General features: G+C 41.5%; 1 long non-coding RNA gene across 1 annotated transcript in view; it reads right to left on the bottom strand.

Moving 5' to 3' along the window:
* LOC120406945 overlaps positions 1–20,951 on the bottom strand; it is a 43,937-nt gene extending 22,986 nt beyond the window's left edge. The window contains exons 1-2 of the long non-coding RNA XR_005599678.1: positions 20,905–20,951; positions 8,455–8,547 (exon numbers count right to left, since the gene is read on the bottom strand). This is a non-coding gene — a long non-coding RNA (uncharacterized LOC120406945). The remainder of the gene's footprint in view (positions 1–8,454; positions 8,548–20,904) is intronic.
* Between the last annotated feature and the right edge of the window lie 1,605 nt (positions 20,952–22,556).

Here is a 22,556-nt window from a genome sequence, read left to right as displayed (position 1 = left end):
CCAGAGAGTAGTTATCAGCAGTTCACAGTTAACATGGAAGGACATATCAAGTGGGGTCCCACAGGGATCAGTTCTGGATCTGGTTTTGTTCAGTATCTTCATCAGTGATTTAGATAATGGCATAGAGAGAACACTTATAAAGTTTGCGGATGATACCAAACTGGAAGGGGTTGCAAGTGCTTTGTAGGATTCAAAGTGATCCAGGCAAACTGGAGAAACAGTCTGAAGTAAATAGGATGAAATTCAATAAGGACAAATGCAAAATACTCCTCTTAGGAAGGAACAATCAGTTGCACATATACAAAATGGGAAATGACTGCCTAGGTAGCAGTAATGCGGAAAGGGATCTGGGGGTCACAGTGGATCACAAGCTAAATGAGTCAACATTGTAACACTGTCACAAAAAAGCAAATATCATTTTGGGATGTATTATCAGAAGTATTGTAAGGAAGAGACGAGAAGTTGTTCTTCCGCTCTAATCCATGCTGATTAGGCCGCATCAGGATTATTGTGTCCAGTTCTGAGTGCCACATTTCAGGAAAGATGTGGAAAAATTGGAGAGAGTCCAGAGAAGAGAAACAAAAATGATTAAAGGTCTAGAAAACAAGACCTATGAGGGAAGATTGAAAAATTGGGTTTGTTTAATGTGGAGAAGAGAAGACTGAGAGGGGACATGATAACAGTGTTCAAGTGCATAAAAGGTTACAAGGAGGGGAGAGAGAAATTGTTCTCCTTAATCGCTGAGGATAGGACACACAACATTGGGCTTAAATTGTAGCAAGGGCAGTTTAGGTTGGATATTAGGAAAAACTTCCTGTCAGGATAGTTAAGCACTGGAATAAATTGGCTAGGGAGGTTGTGGAATCTCTATCTTTGGAGATTTTAAGAGCAGATTAGAGAAAGACCAGTCAGGAATGGTCTAGATAATACTTAGTTTTGCCTTGGATGCAGGGGACTAGACCAGAAGACCTCTTGAGGTCCCTTCCAGTCCTGCACTGCTATGATTCATATAAACAGCTCTAATACCTCATTCTTATGGTTCTTTAGTTCTGAGGAATATACATTTTTAAGCAATATAAATGAGAGGACATCAAATATATGTAGAATATGAATGACTGATGTCCTTCAAACTAAGGGACTTTTGAGAATTAACAGGGTGAGCCTCGAAGATGAGTGGCTGAGGGACTTGGGCTGAGTGAATAGGAAAGTGGAGCAGAGAGAAATTAGAGAAATAGAAGTAAAAAGTAATTGATTGGGTGCTGAGGAGGGAGAACTTCAGTTCATCGGATGTGTATTAGCGGAGATGATGGATGAAGGCCCGCCATTAGAATCTAGTAGCAGTGTCTTAGTAAGAAGCCCAGCAAACATCAGTACCAAAAAGCCAAGAAGTTGGGCCATACTGGGTTTGGTTTTTTTAACCAATGCAGTGTCTTTACACAGTGTCTGTGGGAGCATGGTGTGAACTCTTTTGTATTGGCCCCAGGCTAATAGGTCTGTTCTTCTGCCTATAGTAGCTGTTAGGAACATTTTTTTTCAAGCCCTGACATATGTAGTCAAATAGGATCTTAATTATTCTCCACTAGTGTTCAATCCAGACTGTATCTACAATCTATTTTAATGAAGAATTCCATCATTCACTTGTTAATTAAAAATAATTCACACATTTGAAGAGTAGCTACAATCCAGAAGTTTTTATTCATTTTTAAATAAAGTTAAGACTTGAAAATACAAAATTAGAAATGTATAGTTCCTTACATTCTTGAGAAATCCAATGCATTCTGAACTATATGTGTTAGAAATCATTCTGAGGAATCGAGTACAGAAGGGTGCGGTGCACATCAGAGAAGCTTTAAAAACCAGTTTAATGACTGGCCAGGCTATGGTGTGAAAGTTCTGTTTGTTTCTCCTTGATGAAACTCCCCCAAACCCCTTGGTTCACTCTACTTCCCTGTAAGATAACCACCTTCCCCTCCCACCTTTGATCACCACTTGCAGAGGCAATAAAGTAATTGTTGCTTCACAGTCATGCATTCTTTATTAATTCATCACACAAATAGGGGGATAACTGCCAAGATAGCCTGGGAGGGGTGAGAGAGGAGGGAAGGACAAGGCCACACTGCACTTTAAAACTTACTGAATGCCATCTTTTTGTTGCTTGAGCAGTCCTCTGGGGTGGAGTGCTTGGGTGCCTGAAGGCTCCCCCACCGCGTTCTTGGGCGGCTGGGTGAGGAGGCTATGGAACTTGGGGAGGAGGGCGGTTGGTTACACAGGAGCTGTAGTGGTGGTCTGTGCTCAAGCTTCCTTTCCTGAACCTCAACCATATGCCGGAGCATATCACTTTGTTCCTCCAGTAGCCTCAGCATTGCCTCTTGCCTTCTGTCACCAAGCTGATGCCACCTATCATCTTCAGCCCGTTACCTGTCCTCACATTCATATTGTGCTTTCCTGGACTCTGAAATTGTCTGCCACCATGCATTCTGTTGGGCTCTTTCAGTGTGGGAGGACTGCATGAGCTCAGAGAACATTTCATCGTGAGTGCGTTTTTTTCACCTTCTAATCTTCACTAGCCTCTGGAAAGGAGAAGATAGTGTGAGCGTTGAAACATTTGCAGCTGGTGGAGGAAAAAAAAGGGAGAGTGGTAGTTAAAAAGACACATTTTAGAGAACAATGGGTACACTCTTTCATGGTAAACCTTGCTGTTAACATTACATAGCACATGTGCTTTTGGTACAAGGTCACATTTTGCCTCTTATTGAGGGAATGCTGGTTTGGTGTGAGAGATCTTTCATGCAGGGCCGGGCAACAGAATTTGGCTTGCAGGCAGCCATAGTAAGACACAGTCTTTTGGCTTCTTTAACCTTCATAACATGTGGAAATGGTTTCAAACAGCAGCAGCGCCCCCATTTCCCATACCAAGCAGCAGTTGTGTTGGCCATTTAAAATGGGTTTGCCATTTAAAAGGAGGAAGGGCTGCAGTTTTCAGGTTAAAGTGCAGCACAAACCCAACTAACCCCCCCTCCACACACAAACACCCAATTCTCTGGGGTGATCGCTTCACCCCTCCCCTCACCGCGTGGCTAATAGCGGGGAACATTTCTGTTCAGCGACAGGCAAACAGCCCAGCAAGAACGGGCACCTCTGAATGTCTCCTTAATAAAATTACCCTATTTCAACCAGGTGACCAGGAATGATATCACTCTCCTGAGGATAGCACAGAGAGATAAAGAATGGATGTTGTTTGAATGCCAGCAAACACCGGGACCATACACTGCCATGCTTTGTTATGCAATGATTTCAGACTATGTGCTACTGGCCTGGCATGGTAAAGTGTCCTACCATGTGGGACGGAATAAGGCTGCCCTCTCCAGAAACCTTTTGCAAAGGCTTTGGGGGTACATCCAGGAGAGCTTTATGGAGATGTCCCTGGAGGATTTCTGCTCCATCCCCAGACACGTTAACAGACTTTTCGAGTAGCTGTACTGGCCGTGAATGCCAGGGCAAATTAATCAATAAACATGCTTACTTTTAAACCATGTATAATATTTACAAAGGTATACTCACCAGAGGTCCCGTTTCTGCCTGGTGGGTCTGGGAGGCAGCCTTGGGTGGGTTCGGGGGGTACTGACTCCAGGTCCAGGGTGAGAAACAGTTCCTGGCTGTTGGGGAAAATGGTTTCTCCACTTCCTTGCTGTGAGCCATCTTCAACCTCCTCCTCAGCATCTTCCTCGCCCCCAAAACCCGCATCCCTGTTGCGTGCTACTCCATTGATGGCATCAAAGCACAGAGGTGGGGTAGTGGTGGCTGCACCATCTAGAATGGCATGCAGCTCATCATAGAAGTGGCATGTCTGGGGCTCTGACCCAGAGCAGCCATTTGCCTCTCTGTTTTTTTGGTAGCCTTGCCTCAGCTCCTTAAGTTTCACGCGACACTGATGTGGGTCTCTGTTATAGCCTCTGTCCTTCATGTCCTTTGAGATTTTTTCATATGTTTGGGCATTTTGTCTTTTTGAACGGAGTTCTGATAGCACAGATTCATCTCACCATACAGCGATCAGATACCGTACCTCCCGTTCAGTCCATTCTGGGGCTCTTTTGCGATTCTGGGACTCCATCATGGTCACCTCTGCTGCTGAGATCTGCAGGTTGGCCAAACAGGAAATGAGATTCAAAAGTTTGCGGGCCTTTTCCTGTCTACCTGGCTGGTGCATCTGAGTTGAGAGCGCTGTCCAGAGCAGTCACAATTGAGCACTCTGGGATAGCTCCCGGAGGCCAATACGTCAAATCGCGACCACACTACCTCAAATTCGACCCAGCAAGGTCAATTTCAGTGCTAATCCCCTTGTCAGGGGAGGAGAACAGAAATCGAGTTTAACAGCCCTTTAAGTCGAAAATAAAGGCTTTGTTGAGTGGACGGGTGCAGAGTTAAATCGATCTAACACTGCTAAATTCAACCTAAACTCGTAGTGTAGACCAGGGCTATGAAATATTTAGAAATATTAATAGGGGTTTAGAAAACATTGAAAACATGGTAAGGGATTACTAAGGTCTCTGTATACTACTCAGCATATTAGACATGCATTGTGCATAAAGATCCCTGATTTATTCATCAGAGCTGCACGTAATTATGTGTCAAATGGGGAATTATTTAGCAATTTATGGGAGCAGGGATTTACTCAAATAAGACTCAGGAGGTTCATATGACAGTTGCCTTCTCTTGGAAAACTCCTATTCTCACAGCTACTTTCACCAGTAACTGCCTCTGCACTCCCTCAAGGTCTCCCTTCCCACAGAACTCATCAGGCCTTCAGGGTTAGTGTGTAATATTAGAGTGACATATGAGAATTCTGGTAAAATGATGGTCTCCGTTTCCTGGCTGAGGACTTGCCTATTTGGGGGGAAAGAGGTAGCCCCTTATAGCACTGTGACCCACACTTAGACAGGGCAATGACACACAAACTGAAGCCACATTGATTTACACAGAAGGAGCTGCTCAGAGCATGCAAAGGGCTCCAAACTATGGAAATCATTCTCTACATTGGTCTAAAATAGCCCCCATATATTAACCCTTAGGGCACACAGCAAAGCAAATGCCTTTCTGAATTTTTTGGGTGGAAAATGGGGACTGAAAGTGGTGCTCTGAAATCTGATATTGTGGTTCGGTATGTTTTGTTTCCTGGTTAGGGGACCTGGGTTTACTTTGCTTCTTCTGGAACAACCGCATTTGTGATATGTGGCAAACATGCCTGGAGCCTTCAGTTATATAAATGCAAATATTTAACAGCTAGATTATGCCATTTGGGTGCAGCCCTTAGTAAGGAGAGATGCAGAATGACTCCCAGAACTTCTCTAACAGCAATGGCTGCTTGCCCACAGATAGAATTCTGTTTACTATAACTTGAGCTCCGAAGGCCATGTGAACACACAAAAGGGGAAGACACAGTCTGGTCCCAAGTAAATAAACAAAGAGAGGGACAGTCATCTGAGAATCAGGACAGAAAGAGTGATGACAACACAGCTTGGAAATTCTGCTCTGTTTTTACAGAGATAAAAAATAAGAGAAACTGTTGATTGTGTCTCCCCCAAGGCAATGAAGATTTTCATTTTTTAAAACTCCCTGTATCGTTACCTTCACCACTGTATTTAGTCTTGTGTCTGTGCTCTAGGTAGCGTTGGCGACACAGCCTGCAGGAATGTCAAGAGCTTTCTTAACTCTGCTGTACTCTGAGACTTTGAGTTAAGAAATCCTATACCCTTTACTGGGGCTAATATATATGGTACAGAAACAGCAAAGATTTAAGGTTTCTATAAGTCAGGATGGCAACTGTCAGATAAATTGACTGACAGCACTATTTTTATTAACTAGCAAAGATTCTCTGTGCTGAACACAGGCTGAAATTCAAGAGGTGTGGGTAAGAGGGGAAAGGGGAAGAAATGTATATAATTCTTTGCCTCTCTGACCATATTGCCTTCTTTTGAAGTTTTCACTCACTTTCACTTTTCTGCATCAAAGTTAAGCTTCATGTCCTCGTATTGAAGGCACTGAACAGTTCTGCTCCTGCCTACATCTCTGCTCTCATCTCCTACACATCATTCTGCTCTGCCCAAGCTTCTATCTGCTGCCCAAAGCTCCTTAATATGTGCCACGTGCCCTCCCTCACTTCCTTCAAAAACCTCTGGAATCCCATCATCTTCATGAAGTAAACCAGCTATAAAAACCATAAACTCCCTGTTATGCTGAATTATATCCACTCATACCTTTACACTATAGCTTCTCTTGGGGCAGGGACTCTTACTTATTTGCCTTATTTAGCCCCGTGCATAGTCACATCTACACTCATGGTGCACTGTGGCCCTAATACAGCACATACTTACTATTAAAGTCAGGCATGGTGTTAGTGTCATGGACTTCAAGCACAGCTTGGTCCTAAGGAAGTAAACCTGCTGAACACAAACCAAGTGAACATTTCCCTAGGAGAAGCAGATCCAAATTCTTACTTAATCCATTTCTGTTTTTTGGAAACCAACACACTGTTATTTAGCATTAAACAGAAATGGAAAATGCCTTATGCTATTAGAGGGGAAATGGTGCTACTGGCTGCTATGGACTTTTTAAAGGAAATGTTTCTACTAGAAATAAATTGATGTGTGTTCCAGTTTCAGGTAACAAGATAAGCAGAAGAAAGGATGATATGGACAAAACTTTCAGACATTACCTTTATTTATTTAGCTATACACACATCATGACTATTGTTTGTTTATTCATATCAATGAGTCACACAATAGCTCTATTTTGAAATTGGGGATGGTACTTCTGAAAACTGTGGGAACCACTGCTCTCTGGTACTTCTGTGTTGCTCAACATTTCACCAGTATTGGAGCTTGCTAAGTTTATTCCTATCTGTGCTACATTCCCTAGGGACACTAGGGAAGGAATATATGTACCATAGATTTTCTAGTGAGTGGCTCTGATGGCTCTCAATGGAGCAACACCTTTGAAAGACAGTAATTAAGACATTTTTAAAGAAAGTTAGAGGCCTGGATTGGTGATTAAACTTAGAGACTATGTACTCTGAGATGTTTTAGCCCAATATATACAACTAGAGGAATGAGGGCTTTATAGTCATCTTATCAAGCATCCTTCTAAAGATCTTGATATGCAGCTTTCCTTCTCACAGCAGACAAATCTGTAGTCAATTACATTTTTTTTAAATTGTCATTCATTTTGTAAAACTAGGTCTTTAGTTTTTCCATATCAATATTTCATTTCACTCACTGGATTTCTTTCATTCATCATTTTTTGCAGACAATCTAGTTAGGTGGAGACAGTGTCATCTTGCAGCACAGAGTTCTATATTTATGCTTTAATCATTATTCAACAGGACACAAGTACTAGCAAAGCTGTAAATTTGAATCATTATACCCAGTTTGGTCATATGGAAGTCAATAACATGCCTCGTCTATTGGGACAAATTATGTGGTCCTAGTTTCCCATTATTCATAAAATCTAGTTATTGTTGTGGTCCTTACAACTGGATAGCTATTTAGTTTGCTGGCAAAGGGAAGAGTTAGCTATGGGTTGAACATGTTTAATTACTTTTTCAGTCACTTGACACAACTGATTCTTCATCAAGGGAAATTAGTGTTAATGCTTTGTGAGAGTCTAAGTCACAGGTTCCCCATATAACATAGGAATAAATGTTCTGCCTTATCCATAAATGTCTAATTGAGTCTGAAGGAAAAAAAATGCAATGATCTTTTCTTGAAAGATAGTCTGCATGTTTTTTTAGACAGATTGTCTGCTGCATTGACATCACACAAGTATGACTCATATTCCAATGCTTTTCCTCAGAATTGTGGGACATATGAGTATCAACTAACACAAATCATTATCTCCTTGAATCCATTGTGCCACTGAAGTTAGCAATAGAGGCAGACGCAAAGGAACAAAGTTTTAGATTCATTTTAAAGAGCATTAGCCAGAGCTAAAGTCATTAGGTTTCTTGTTCAGGCTCAGGAACCAAATCCATGAAAACAGAATAATCACTGAAGATTTGTTATCAAGAAGCAATTAGAAAAGGAAGAAAAAAATACAGAATACACTTTTCTGAATCTTTCCTCCCCTGCTTGTAGGCAGAAAAATTATTTCTGCTGCTAAAGTGAAGCAACTCCAATGGGATAGTGAAATCCACACATCCAATATTTGAATACTAAAATCAGGAATCCATTAAAAAGCAAAAGATTAGAAAGAGTGAGGGGGCAGAACAGTCAGTTATGCACTGAAAATCTCTGCACATGGCCAGTTCATTGGGCCAAATTCATCCCTCTTAACCGCACTGAAATGAAAGGAATTGCTTCAGGGATTAATTTGGCCTATTGATTTCCATTTGCTCTGTGGAAAAAGTAGGTCCTTCTATATATGAGCTATTCCATGACAAAAATAAGGAATAATACAGACCTTGCATCTATAAATCAAAAGGAGAACATTCATTTTCCTTCTTTTGATGGACTGGACTAGGATGTTTGATCACCATCTTCACTTGATCTTCAACTAAATAAAAATATATTAAAACATTTACACTGTGCTCAGTGCTGACCAGACAGACAGAAAGATGTGCTAAGCTTTGCAGAGGAGAGGAAGGGAGAATAGAAAATTAGCACTCAAAAATCTTATGTTAATGTAGCATTAAGGTTGCAAATTTTGAGCCACAGGATGATCACTTTATTATCATTTAGAGTGAAGAACTGACTGGAAAACAGAATTTTCACATCATGGGTAATTCTGATATTTTGACTTTTATTTTTGTCACATTTTTAGACAAAAAGGTCAAAATTTCAATCCATTAAAAGTTTTGATAAGTTCTAAAAAATGTTGATTAAATAATGTCAAAACATTTGGTTTTGGGTCAGGTTACTGTTACATCTACCTGAGCAAGCATGGTGCCTCATTGGAGTTGTAGTTACAAGTCCCTAGTAGCCCTATTGTCTGCTACAAGCCCTGCTTCTGGGCTGGACTACATTTCCCATGATATCTTGTGGTCCATCCCTGTACTGAGATGCTGCAGAGCATCATGGGACTCCCACTTGAGCTGCCAGGGTGCCTCATGGATGCAGAAATTAATGCTGACATAACTGAAACTAAAACGTGTTTTTGACCTTCTTACACCGAATATTACCTTATTACATAAGTCCGTCCATTGGCTTAAAGGGGACTACTTGTTACATAGTTTCTATTCACAAAGAATAAGGGAATCAGAGTCTGCCCCCCGCCTCCCAGCACTCTAAGGTCAGGAAATAAAAATGTAAAACATAGGGATTTGATAGTAATATTAAGCTGGTGATATAGTACATATATTGCTATCTCATGTTGTTTTTTTATGTGAGTACTACTGTAAATATTTGTTGTTAAATGCACACTATAAATACATACAAGGTAGGTATCATAGCTGAGTTAACCTCACTATTTTCATCTCCTGTCTCCTGAGTTTTCACATTCAATATAAACATATTTGTGTGTTTATATATAAAAGGGTATATTTATACACACATTAATCTTTTTTTTTGGAGGGGGGGAGAGAGGGAGTGAATTAAAATAGTACAGAAATACAAGAGCCCAGGCACAGATAAAGTGGACAATGCTAATATGTCTGTGTCCGTTGGCACTGTGATAATACAGTAGCTTAGGGATTTAATAAGAGACAGAAAAAATTCAAAACACTTGTTATGGTTGTCCTAAACATTCATGGGCAACTTGATAATGGCACAGCTACTCAACTGTTTGAATACAGAAGCTGTTGAAAGAGATGACTTTGCATCTGATGAGAGAATGATACTTAAAAAAAGATATGCAGATTTTATATTATGCAAAGATCAAAGAAAAAGATAAAACTGTGAAATAAAACACACACACCCCCCTACCTTTGAACAACATTGCAGACTGTGGCAGCAGAGTACAGTGCATTTTGGAGATTACTAAAGCACCCTAATGATACTGACCCAGGGAAGTTACGGAAGGAACTTATGTATGGAAGGAGTTTATGTATGGAAATCACACAGGTTTCTTCTTTCAGAGACAGAATTTAAAAAATTGATTGCTAAGGCTGATTAGAGGAACAAACATTTAAAATGCTAAGACAAGAAAGGTTTAAGGTAAATATAAGCTCTTCATTGACTCAATATAAAGTGTCATATCATGGAGAATAATAAATGAAATAAATCAATGAAACAGCAATTTTAACAGTTTGGTAAGAACCAAAACGTGCCAAATATTGCTCATACAAGTAACACTGCTCTACAGCCAAAATGCTTCTGAAATAAATGTAGTCAAACTTTACTAATTCTGGGTCACTGAGAACGAAAATGATGCTTAAAATTGTTGATTGGCTCTAGTTTTCAATATATGCTATTGGGTCAGTATATACGACCCTTGATAAGTGAGTTATAAAGGGAAAGGATCTCAATTTAAACCAGAAATGACTAAAATACATCTTTGACTGGATCTATGAATAAATCTATGACTGGGTTTGGACAGTACTTGCTTTTTAGGCAAAACAATGAATGATGCAATCTAAAGCTGGTATTGCGTCATACATTATATGAATTGCATCATGTTATTCCTAGAAGTCATGGATGATGCAATCATAATGAAGCTTACATCACTCTGCTGAACAAATTGCCCTATATCAGCTCTAGAAATCATACAGTGTCGTGCTCTCTTATTTGTCAGTGTTTGATTTTGCAAAGGGACACATTTCTGTTTAGCCAAAGTGAGCAGAGATGCCTCGTACTTGTGTGAACAGTGCAGATAACTTCTGCTATGTTTGTGGTGAAGTGACTTTTGCATCACAAAAGCACAGTATAACCACTATGGTTAAGAAAGCCTATCACCTTTATTTTGGCTGCAAAATTGGAGATCAGGACAAGAGGTGGGCCCCACACATATGCTGCAACACTTGTGCAACAAATCTTCGCCAGTGGTTGAACAGGAAAAGGAAATCTATGCCTTTTGCAGTGCCAATGATTTGGAGAGAGCCAACAGATCATAACAGCAATTGTTACTTCTGCATGGTGCCTCCAGTTGGGAAAGGTGTTTCAAAGAAGAAAAAGTGGACTGTGCATTATCCAAATATTCCATCAGCTATATGCCCAGTACCCCACGGAGAAGGACTGCCGGTTCCTGATGCACCAGAATCATTCTCACTTGAGTCAGACAAGGAAGAGGAAGAGGATGAAACTTCTGGTCCTGAACCATCAATGACACAGGACCCACATTTTCTCCCATCCTCCTCCTCTGAACCACACCTCATAACACAAGGTGAACTAAATGACCTTGTCAGGGATTTGGAACTACCCAAGAGTAAGGCAGAGCTGTTGGGCTCCAGACTACAGCAGTGGAATCTCCTGGCAGGTGATGTTAGGGTTTCCATGTTCCGTGACTGTCCAAAGGATCTTGTCCCATTCTTCTTCATGGAAGGTGATCTTGTAGCCTGCAACAACATCGATGGTGTGATGGCAGCCTTCAACATCGTTCACGATCCAGATGAGTGGAGACTGTTCATTGATTCATCGAAGACGAGTCTTAAAGCTGTTGTACTGCATAATGGCAATGTTTTGCCATCAATTCCAGTTGGTCATGCAGTCCATATGAAGGAAACCTATGACAACATGAAACAACTTTTGAGGTGCATAAACTATGACCAACATCAGTGGCAGCTTTGTGGTGATTTGAAGGTTGTTGCTCTCTTGCTTGGTCTGCAGACTGGATACACAAAGTACTGCTGTTTTCTCTGCGAATGGGATAGTCGTGCAAGAGATTCCCACTACATCAAGAAAGATTGGCCACTCCGACAATCATTGGAGCCTGGGAGGAAAAGTGTTCAGCATCCACCACTTGTTGAATCAAGGAAGATTTTGTTACCACCCTTACACATCAAACTGGGTCTGATGAAGAACTTTGTCAAGGCCATTGACAAAACACAAGCAGCTTTCAAGTACCTCAGTGGAAAATTTCCAAGGTTAAGTGAAGCTAAGATAAAGGAAGGTGTCTTTGTTGGTCCTCAGATTCATGAACTTCTTCGAGATGATGCATTTGACCATGCACTGCATGGCAAGGAAAAGACGGCATGGAAAGCCTTCCAGTTAGTGGCAATAAATTTTCTCGGAAACAACAAGGCAGACAACTACAGGTTGTTGGTGGAAAACCTCCTCAAGGCATACAAAAGCCTTGGTTGCAACATGTCACTAAAGATACGTTTTTTGCACCCTCATCTAGATTTTTTTCCACCGAACTGCGGAGCAGTGAGCGACGAGCACGGCGAGCGATTTCACCAGGACATTGCAACAATGGAGAAACGCTATCAGGGCAAATGGAGCCCATCAATGCTTGCAGACTATTGCTGGACAGTGACAAGAGATGCTCCATTTAATGAATACAAGAGACAAGCCAAGAAGCGCCGAGTAGACACTGAATAGGACTAAACTATGTACATAATAGTTTTTTGCCTTTTGTTTCATAATAAATTTTAGTTAGATAACCCTTTTGCTGATTTTTAAAGTGTTACATAAACAGGACAGGTGAAATATTATCATGTAAAGCAACCATAAACACATGAAAAGACCTAGGTTTACAATTTATGATTAAAACTCTACTATCTACACAGTATACATAGACATAAAATGTAAAAACTTACATAACTTAGAAACAGTAACCAATCAGTTGTTTTAATTGTCATATTTGAATTCAGCACATCAAAATACATAATAAATAGCACATTTTATCTCTGAAGCAGACGACTTCTCAAAAATTGTAGACCAGTGTAACCAGACATCAATCAATGGCACTACTCACATGGCTAAGATGAGTAGTTTGGGCCAGCTGAATAGAAAGTTATCTATGATATTCTTTAAAGTGGAATATTTCTTCTAAAAATATAAAATCTTTAAGTGGCCTATTCTACAATGATTTTTTTGTTTGTTTCTTTATGAAATGTATAGAATTTACATCACTGAGCTATTCTTTTCCATTTTTGAAACAATATACTTTTAGAAATTTACTTTTTATAATTTTACAGTTATTGGGTAGCAAAATACCAGCAGATTTATTTGTGAGCTTTTTCCTATTTGACTTTGTGGGAGGAGGAGGTAACTGATGAGAGAGAAGGTTTGGAAATAAAGGGAATATAGGATTTCAATTTGAGATACAGCATCTGAGCTGGGCTTTCATGTGTAACCTATACCTATAATACCAAGAAGCAATATCATACCATTTTACGATCCCTGAAATTGCAGATGATCAGCTCTCAATTTGGGTTTCAGAAGACAATTTTCCTCAGCATGCACATACTCAGTGACTGTGTGAACAATTGTAGTAGGTGCTTTGATAAGCTTTCAATACAGTATTTACACTGAGCTATTCACTATAGTATCTAGCACCTGCAATTTCCTTTGGGAAACCAAGCAGAGTGCTTTTGGAACACTCAAACTATTGTTAAAAATAAAAAGGAAGACATATCATAGCTGTATATCACCAGTAGCCCAAATCAAATTTAAAAGCTAAATCAGGAGCTTCATACGCTGATCACAGCTAAGCTTTGCCTCCACTGTAATTTAATATAAATTCACTATTGAAATAAATCCCCTAATTATAACGGGCCAAGTCCTGCAGTCCTTACGCAGGCAAAGTTCTCAGTGACACCAGGAGGAGTTTTACCTGCATAAGGAGGAAAAGGGAAACAGAATTTAGCCCTAAGAAAATATAGGATCCCATTCATCGCTACTTCCATATTGGTGTCAAGTATCAGAGGGGTAGCCGTGTTAGTCTGGTTCTGTAGAAGCAGCAAAGAATCCTGTGGCACCTTATAGACTAACAGACGTTTTGCAGCATGAGCTTTCGTGGGTGAATACGGTGGTCTTGCATCCGAAGAAGTGGGTATTCACCCACGAAAGCTCATGCTGCAAAACGTCTGTTAGTCTATAAGGTGCCACAGGATTCTTTGCTGCTACTTCCATATTGTGGTGCAAATTCCATCTCTCTTCACCAAACTAGTCTCTTGCACTTTGAGGTGGAGGAGTAAGGGAGGGTAGGAATTTACATTAGATGGAGGGCAGCTTTAGTTTCCACAAAGAACTTCATAGACAGCAAAGGGATGCCCAGGCCATACCCACTTTCAAGCCAGCACAGCCTGTTTTTTCTTCTTTACATTAAGCTGCCTGTTGGAGGTATGGTTGTGGCTCGCTTATACCATCATAACCAGCACAAACCTGTGTGTCTTCCTGTTTCCAGGAACCACCTGCAGATCATAGAGTAAATTTGGTTAGCACTATTTTAAAATAATCAGTTAAATAGTTTAACTGATTGACATCTATGGTATTACATCAGGGATGGTTTTCACCAAAGAAATAGTTGGTTTTGAAGTTACATTTTCCCTTTGGCATCAGGTGTCCCTATCTCAATATAACAGATTAATCATAATATTTAGCATTCAGCTAAAACATCTGAATATTAACGTTTACTTTCACATGAATAGATATTCATTGACATTTACCTGACTACTGTTCTATACCGGTGCTTGCAAATTGAATTGATCTGTTCTTACAGCTCTGCTAATGCTTAACCTTCACCACGATGGAAGAGTAAGCATGCCACAAGCTTGCCCTAAAACACTTACTATATACTGACAAAAGAAAAAGCAAAATGTTTCTTTTTGGTCATAATTTTACAATAAAAAAACCCTTTCATTTACTTCTGTTTAGAAGTCATTTGGTTATTTTCCATGAGAAACATTGATGTTGCCATACAAAGATCAGAGATCCTGAAGATCCTGGGATACTGGGAGGAAGCACGAGCAGGAGAGCGCAAGAGGGGAGGACTCCTGTCTCAGACTGAGAAAGCAGGACGATCAGCAAGTTATCTTAAGTGCCTATACACAAATGCAAGAAGCCTGGGAAACAAGCAGGGAGAACTGGAAGTCCTGGCACAGTCAAGGAACTATGATGTGATTGGAATAACAGAGACTTGGTGGGATAACTCACATGACTGGAGTACTGTCAGGGATGGATATAAACTGTTCAGGAAGAACAGGCAGGGCAGAAAAGGTGGGGGAGTTGCATTGTATGTAAGAGAGGAGTACGATTGCTCAGAGCTCCAGTATGAAACTGCAGAAAAACCTGAGAGTCTCTGGATTAAGTTTAGAAGTGTGAGCAACAAGAGTGATGTCATGGTGGGAGTCTGCTATAGACCACCAGACCAAGGGGATGATGGGCAGGATCCCTTGGGAGAATAACATGAGGGGGAAAGGAGTCCAGGAGAGCTGGCTGTATTTTAAAGAATCCTTTTTGAGGTTGCAGGAAAAACAACATCCCGATGTGTAGAAAGAATAGTAAATATGGCAGGCGACCAGCTTGGCTTAACAGTCAAATCCTTGCTGATCTTAAATGCAAAAAAGAAGCTTACAAGAAGTGGAAGATTGGACAAATGACCAGAGTGAAAAATCAGGAAGGCCAAATCACACTTGGAGTTGCGGCTAGCAAGAGATGTTAAGAGTAACAAGAAGGGTTTCTTCGGGTATGTTAGCAACAAGAAGAAAGTCAAGGAAAGTATGGGCCCCTTACTGACTGAGGGAGGCAACCTAGTGACAGAGGATGTGGAAAAAGCTAATGTACTCAATGCTTTTTTGCCTCTGTCTTCACAAACAAGGTCAGTTCCCAGACTGCTGCACTGGGCAGCACAGCATGGGGAGGAGGTGATATTGGCCATTATCTTTGAAAGCTCAGGGCGATCGGGAGAGGTCCTGGATGACTGGAAAAAAGCTAATGTAGTGCCCATCTTTTAAAAAGGGAAGGAGGAGGATCCAGGGAACTACAGCCCAGTCAGCTTCACCTCAGTCCCTGGAAAAATCATGGAGCAGGTCCTCAAGAAATCAATTTTGAAGCACTTAGAGGAAAGTGATCAGGAATAGTCAGCATGGATTCACCAAGGGCAAGTCATGCCTGACTAACCTAATTGCCTTCTATGAGGAGATAACTGGGTCTGTGGATGAGGGGAAAGCAGTGAATGTGTTATCCCTTGACTTTAACAAAGCATTTGTTACGGTCTCCCACAGTATTCTTACAAGCAAGTTAAAGAAGCATGGGCTGGATGAATGGACTATAAGGTGGATAGAAAGCTGGCTAGATTGTCGGGCTCAATGGGTAGTGATCAATGGCTCCATGTCTAGTTGAGAGCTGGTTTCAAGCGGAATGCCCGAAGGGTCGGTCAAGGGCTGGTTTTGTTCAATATCTTCATTAATGATCTGGAGGATGGCATGGACTGCACTATCAGCAAGTTTGCAGATGACACTAAACTGGGAGGAGTGGTAGATATGCTGGAGGGTAGGGATAGGATACAGAGGGACCTAGACAAATTAGAGGATTGGGCTAAAAGAAATCTGATGAGGTTCAACAGGGATAAGTGCAGAGTCCTGCACTTAGGACAGAAGAATCCCATTCACTGTTACAGACTAGAGACCGAATGGCTAGGAAGTAGTTCTGCAGAAAAGCACCTAGGGGTTACAGTGGACAAGAAGCTGTATATGAGTCAACAGTGTGTCCTTGTTGCCAAGAAAGCTAACGGCATTTTGGGCTGTGTAAGCAGGGGCATTGCCAGCAGAATGAGGGAGATGATCATTCCCCTCTATTTGGCATTGGTGAGGCCTCATCTAGAGTACTGTGTCCAGTTTTGGGCCCCACACTACAAGAAGGATGTGGAAAAATTGGAAAGAGTCCAGTGGAGGGCAACAAAAATCATTAGGGGGCTGGAGCACATGACTTATGAGGAGAGGCTGAGGGAACTGGGATTGTTTAGTCTGCAGAAGAGAAGAGTGAGGGAGGATTTGATAGCTGCTCTCAACTACCTGAAAGGGGGTTCCAAAGAGGATGGATCTAGACTGTTCTCAGTGGTAGCAAATGACAGAACAAGGAGTAATGGTCTCGTGTTGAAGTGGGGGATGTTTAGTTTCGATATTAGGAAAAACTTTTTCACTAGGAGGGTGGTGAAGCACTGGAATGGGTTACCTAAGGAGGTGGTGGAATCTCCTTCCTTAGAGATTTTTAAGGTCAGGCTTGACAAAGCCCTGGCTGGGATGATTTAGTTGGGAATTGGTCCTGCTTTGAGCAGGGGGTTGGACTAGATGACCACCTGAGGTCCCTTCCCACCCTGATATTCTATGATTCTAAGTTATTTTTTGGATGAAATCTCTATAAATGCTCTCAGGAGTCAGTGACTTATAGATTTAGGTTATACTTTCTCTCTTCTTATGTGCTTAGATACACATTAATGTGACATACATTATATGCATATGTCATCCCATTTTGATATTCACAGGCTTTGGCTCCTCTCAGCACTCCTTAATACAGTAAATCAACAGTCAGCTCCTTGATAATGATATTTCTATTATATATGGCTCTTGTTAAACTATATATGGAATATTTCATTCAGTTATCATATTACTAGGGTTTCCGATGAATTGGATGGAGTGCAGAGAAAAGCAACAAAAATGATCAGGGTGCTAGAGGAACTTGGTTATGAAAAATGATTAAAAGAATCAGATGGGTAGTTTTGGCTAAGGTATTACAAGAAGAGGAGGAGACATGGTAACAGTCTAATAATATATGGAGGCTAAAGCCACCAAGAATTTATATATAGTAATACACGGGGTGTATATAATAATTAGAAATAATGGAATGCAATTAAGAATGAACAAATTGAGGACAAATATTAGAAAGAGCTCCTTAAGGGGGAAAGGTGAAAGACTATTCCTCATGCCAGTTATCCAAGAGAAGTGACAGAAGCCCTATCAGTTGGAAACACTTAAAGGTGAATCACAAAGGAAAAAGCCCCCAGAATGCTGCCTACTGCTTCTGAAGATAGGTGAAGCCTGTAGCAGCTTTAAAAAAAGTCATTGTGCTTGATTGTTACATTGGAACTCTCAGGTCTTAATTTTCTCCTCTTTTCTGAAGGACTTTGGCAAGATCTTTGGTGAACAGAAACGGTGAAGCCAAACAAGGTTTTAAACCTGAAATCTAGCTCTCCCTAACTTCTCAATTTTGAGGAAATAGAACTTTATCTGAGGTTCCTACTTCATCTGAGATCACAGCTCAAGTCCTTCAATGATCATGCCAGGGTCCTCCTGTAAAGGGAGGAAAGTGAAGACCGGAGATTTCTAATGTAAAACAATGTAAAATAAAACAAGCAAAAAATACAAAAACTGTCTTTTTAAAACATAAAGAAGCAGTATAGGACAAAAAAAAAAGGTTGCATGTTCAGCTCTTAAAGCAGATTGGGGAAAGTACCAGAAAATGTATGGCAACAATCCTGTAGTGGAAGGGAGAGGGCCTGAATAGATAAGCCAGGAATGCACAAATATTTACTTATATTCCAATTAATTAACTTTATCAATGGTCATGTACCTCTGTTTCACTCTGAGGAATATAAAATTCATCACTTAGTTGGCTGAACCTTGGGTGCTATCAAACTTTCACCAGTGACCAAATTGAATCTTCCCAAACTAGCCAGGTATGGCAGATATTACAACCACATGCAGCATCTCTGGGGACCACCACAGTGTATTTTATGTTCAAAATATGAAAACCTCAACAAGCCATTACACTGAGATGGTCCAGCCTGTATGAGCTTAAGAATATTCACAACCCATTGTATCAATACTGGTGATGTGTATTTGTGTGTTCCTGGCTCACTGCAGAGGTGGGTTTCCTGTGGAATCTGGAATCACTAGGGGATGAGTAATGCAAATTCCTCAACCTTGGATATGCAAGAACCAAGACTTTGAAGCTTTCCCCTGAGGAGAGGGTTATTAACTTGTTACAAGAGGCCAGAGATCAAAGGCCCAAACTGGATAAAGAAATGGTTGCACTGTCCCGAAGTGGTTCTTTTTCATGATGTAAAACGTGACATTAACTCAGGGGCGGCTCTAGCCAGTTTGCCGCCCCAAGCACGGCGGAACACCGCGGGGGGCACTCTGCCGGTTGCCGGTCCCGCGGCTCCGGTGGACCTCCTGCAGACATGCCTTTGGATGCTCCACCGAAGCCGCGGGACCAGTGGACTCTCTGCAGGGACACCTGCGGGAGGTCCACTGGAGCCGCTTGCCGCCCTCCCGGCGACCGGAAGAGCACCCCCGCAGCATGCCGCCCCAAGGACGCGCTTGGCGTGCTGGAGCCTGGAGCCGCCCCTGCATTAACTGATAATCAAGAGAGCAAATCCAGGTGAGGGATTTTAAAGCCTGACACCTACTAGAGCCCTGTGCTGGGCTGGTGTGACCTCTGGTAAGTTTTAACATACATATAGAGTCATTTATTGTTGGGGGTTTTTTTTGTGGAGGAGGGAGGCAGAGATTTGTGTTTTCTATATAATGCGTTTGCTCCAAGAATAACTGTACCTTGCTTTGGAAGATCTGCATGGTAACTTGTGACTGTTGCCACACACTAGTCATTGATCTCACAGAGAAAGGATATCACAGTGTATGGCAGTGAGCTGTGCACCTTTAAAACCCCCAGTCAGTAGTGAGAGACATGCATGTCTCCGCCCAATAGTTGACAGTGGGGAACCTGAAACCCTAAGAGGGTGCCCTTGAGGGACCACAAAGGGGGCATACAGGAGCAGTTCTCTCTGAAACCGTGACACACGGCACAGAACATTCCTTCATGAAACTGTTGAAAGGGTTGACAGCCAGTTACTGACTTATGGTAGAATTAATCTGTGCTCTTAGAACTATAGACAGGACTACACAGAAGATCAGTGATACAAGCCTTTTTCTTTCACTAACTTCCTCTAATTAAAGAAACATTGTCCCCCTAATTTACTCTAATATTGTTAAGACTCTGTGGGTATTGTTTCCCTTCAGGGCGGCTGATTCACTTTACCCATGGAAATAGCTTCCCAGCTGAAGTTACTTTACCTTAGTCAGAATTCCTCAAAATAATCTTGTCAATAGAAAAAAATTATGCTTTGAACTGATAAATTGCTTACATATATTATCATTTAACACTATTTTCCACTCTCCAGATCCCAGAAAACTTTTTAAAAACATGGTTGAAGTATTAGAAATAGAGGGTTAGAAATAGAAAGTTTGTTATTGTTGCCTGAAATCACCAGCTGATCAAATCCATCTCTTCTGACTTTGAGTCAGATGAATTTAGGTTAACAGACAGAAGGACTAATTGCTATAACCTTCTTTGTCTTAGTTTCTCAATTGGCAAGACATTAATTCAGTGTCCTTATTGATTACGCTCAACATCTTTCTTCCTTTTATTTTGTCCATTTTTTGCGAGTCAGATAAATCTTCTGCAATGTTGATCAGACTTCAGATTTTGTTTAGCTACTGAAGACAAATTAATCTTTAATAAAAATTAAAAAAAGACTATGAGGTCATTATAGAATACATTACAGAATTCCCAGTGATAGGTAATTGATGATCAAGCATTCTTTTTTATCTCCTCCTCCCTGCCCTCCTCACACTATTGCTTGTATTTTGGCAGAGCCTAGAGGCTCCACTGTTGATCAGGACTCCACATTGTCCTACTCACAGTACAAACACATAACAGAGTCAGTTCCTGACACAAAATATGCTGCCTAAGCATCTTGGCCAGACATTTAGCCACCCATTTCATAAGCAGCACTGAACACTAAGGTATATAACGAAGCATTTAAAATAAATGTTATTTAACCATATTTGACCAAGCTTCCCTCTGCCTTAATCCAAGTACAGTTCCACTGAAATCAATGATTGCACAGGGAGTAAATCAGAAAAGGTTGGCTCTCTATGCATATTTCATGAGGCAGCATCAAATTAAAATTATCTCAAGCCAGCTACGGTGCCTCACTAACAAGAGGCTTTGTTATTTCCCAGTTGCTCACATTTTTTCTCTCTCTCTCTCATCAGAGTCTCATCTCTTTGCCATCTCTTATCCTCCTAGTTCCCTGATGTGGCTGTGTCTTTCTTCTCTAGCTGTTTCCTCTGCAGTGTCAGGCTCTGCAAATCATGTGATTCAGAGAGCCCTGTTTTTCCAGGAATGCTCCTATTTGCAGAATTCTTTCCCGCCCCTTGTGACAGGTATCTTTTTGCTGTGGTTTTCTCAAGGCCTGAATATTTTTGGCACTCAGACTGCGTAGCCTGTGAATTTGGATCACTTTAGGATCACAATCTGAGCCAGAAGGAAGCTGCTGACCATTGTTCATAATTCTTGTTAAGTGATAAATTTAATTTCAGTGATGTATTCACTGAAGGAAAAGGCAATCCATAATTTCTTCTGAGCTGCAACGTGCTCCTACTGTACAATGCGTATTTGAGTAAAAAAACTGGAAGATCACCCCGATGTCTAGGAAGCACCATGACTGCTGTGTGTGCACATGCACGTGGATAAGGCTGAGACCAGCTCTACACCAATGGAAGGTTGAGTTTTTATTTACAGAGCATTAGAGGAAGAACATCCCTAGAATAAATCCAATACAGCTAGAAGTTAGTAGAATGTAGTACAACCTTAAAGCAGAGCTTACTGAATCACAGAATTTCACTTGCAAAGGTCTTTTGATACAAAACATGAACATAATTTTTTTCAAAGGTGGGACATTCATAGCTACATCCTGCCATCTGATCCACAAGGCACATTGGTGTGCATGTTTAGACCAGTAGCTGATGTGAGAAGCTATGTCCCCATTCCTACAAACTGATCTAAGCTAGCAGACCCATGCCCACTCAAAGCTCTATTTACCATCAATGGTATTCCAGGAGTGGCCCAGGAACGAACATCATCATGGGCAGGAGAACGATGCACAGCACAGAACCTGGCCCCTGCTTAGTATTCTCTGCTCTGCCAGAAGTGACGTTGAGCACCATCTCAGTTACCTGATCTGTAAGATAAAGTGAATGATACTTCCATGCCTTTTAACATAGAGATATGAGGCTTTGCTTAATAATAAGGCTGTGAAAGGCACAGAATTAACACCACCAGTCAGTGGAAGAAACTAAAACAAATGCCCCCTCTTGGCAACCAGCTCAACGCTTCTTCACTCAGTGATCTGAAGTAGATTCAAAGAGTAAGGGGAATTTTTACCAGCAGCATCCAAAGAGGAGAGGAACTTGCTAGGAGCAGGGGTGGCTCTAGACATTTTGCTGTCCCAAGCACGACGGCATGCCGCGGGGGGCGCTCTGCCGGTCGCCGGTCCCGCGGCTCTGGTGGACCTCCTGCAGGCATGCCTGCGGAGGGTCTGCTGGTCTCGCGGCTCCACCGAAGCCATGGGACCAGCGGACCTTCCACAGACATACAGCTGAAGGCACCCTTCCTGCCGCCCTCCCGGCGACTGGCAGAGCGCCCCCCGCGGCATGCCGCCTCAAGCACGCGCTTGGCATGCTGGGGCCTGGGGCCGCTCCTGCTAGGAGAAACTCTTCCCACAATCCAGAGAGAGGATGGGGAGTGCTCAGTCTGTTTTTACAGGGGCAGTTGCATCATTCCTACCCTTGTCAGGAGCTCAGAGGTGTTAGCAGCAAACCTCTAAAAAGCTCTGAGCAT

The sequence above is a fragment of the Mauremys reevesii genome, linkage group 5, assembly GCF_016161935.1.
Source record: "Mauremys reevesii isolate NIE-2019 linkage group 5, ASM1616193v1, whole genome shotgun sequence".
In the NCBI taxonomy this organism is placed as follows: Eukaryota; Metazoa; Chordata; order Testudines; family Geoemydidae; genus Mauremys; species Mauremys reevesii.
The sequence above is the reverse complement of the archived record's forward strand: the minus strand, read 5'-3'. Positions and strand labels throughout refer to the sequence as shown.